The sequence below is a fragment of the Palaemon carinicauda genome, chromosome 26 (assembly GCF_036898095.1).
Source record: "Palaemon carinicauda isolate YSFRI2023 chromosome 26, ASM3689809v2, whole genome shotgun sequence".
Classification (NCBI taxonomy): domain Eukaryota; kingdom Metazoa; phylum Arthropoda; class Malacostraca; order Decapoda; family Palaemonidae; genus Palaemon; species Palaemon carinicauda.
In genome coordinates, this window is record NC_090750.1 from 77873513 (window position 1) to 77874462 (window position 950).

Here is a 950-nt window from a genome sequence, read left to right on the forward strand (position 1 = left end):
TCAAACAACTAACCTATCATCTAGTCATCACTATACACAACGGCTATGTAAATAAACGCGCCTCATGCAGATATGGATAAATTTGTTTTGAGGTGCTCTGTTCATGCGGAGAGAATGGAGAACACAGGTTGCTGAAATGCTTAATTCGAACGACTTAATAAAGGCCAGGAAAAAAGGAGTGGAGTGGAAGGTATTGGAGTGGAATGGTAATTAATCACGAAGATTACAAGGGCTAAGAGATAAGGATTGTCAAGATAATGAACGGGCTGTTGGTGAATCTTCTGCTTAGATAGATGAGGTGGTCGATGTCGAGGGAATACTTAGCTTAGAAGACTTAACCCTGATGAAAAAAAGATAAGTAGAAATATTTCTACAGGCATTTCTTATAGGGAAGAGGGACAGAGACTGTGATTGATAAAACTAGTATGGAAATGTTCTATATACTAAATCAGTGTTTAAAGGGAATCAAAATGACTTATCCTAGGCTCTCAAGAATAATGTAAAGTCGAGCCCGATGCAAAAAAGAAAAAAAAAACCGCATGCGATATATCGTAGTAATTATTTAATAAATGACTATTCATTTTGCTTGCGGTATACGCAACAGATAATCGAAACTAGAAAAAGAAAAACACTACAGCATAAAAAAAAAGCTACAGCATCACAGAGGTACAACAAAATTTTGTTAATAAACCCTTCAGTGCCTTCACGCCAGACTCATGCCCCAAGTTGCTGTCAACCAATATTATTCAAGATGACACTGAAAGAGATCACAAGTTCCTCTTCTAAAATCGTTATAATTTTTTCTCTATTCGACGGAAATCTATCTTACGCATAAATCATAAAACAAATTTTAAGGGATAAGGTTTCTGGTAGTTTTATTACGAATAATAAACAGTCTCGAGCGCACATGGCATCTATCAGTTCAAGGCTACGTTTAGTACATCCCAACG

At 36.4% G+C, this 950-nt stretch overlaps 1 long non-coding RNA gene across 1 annotated transcript in view; it reads right to left on the minus strand.

The window, feature by feature from the left end:
- The window catches only part of LOC137620243 (uncharacterized), a 143157-nt gene that overhangs the window by 104965 nt on the left and 37242 nt on the right, over positions 1–950 (minus strand). The window lies entirely within an intron of this gene.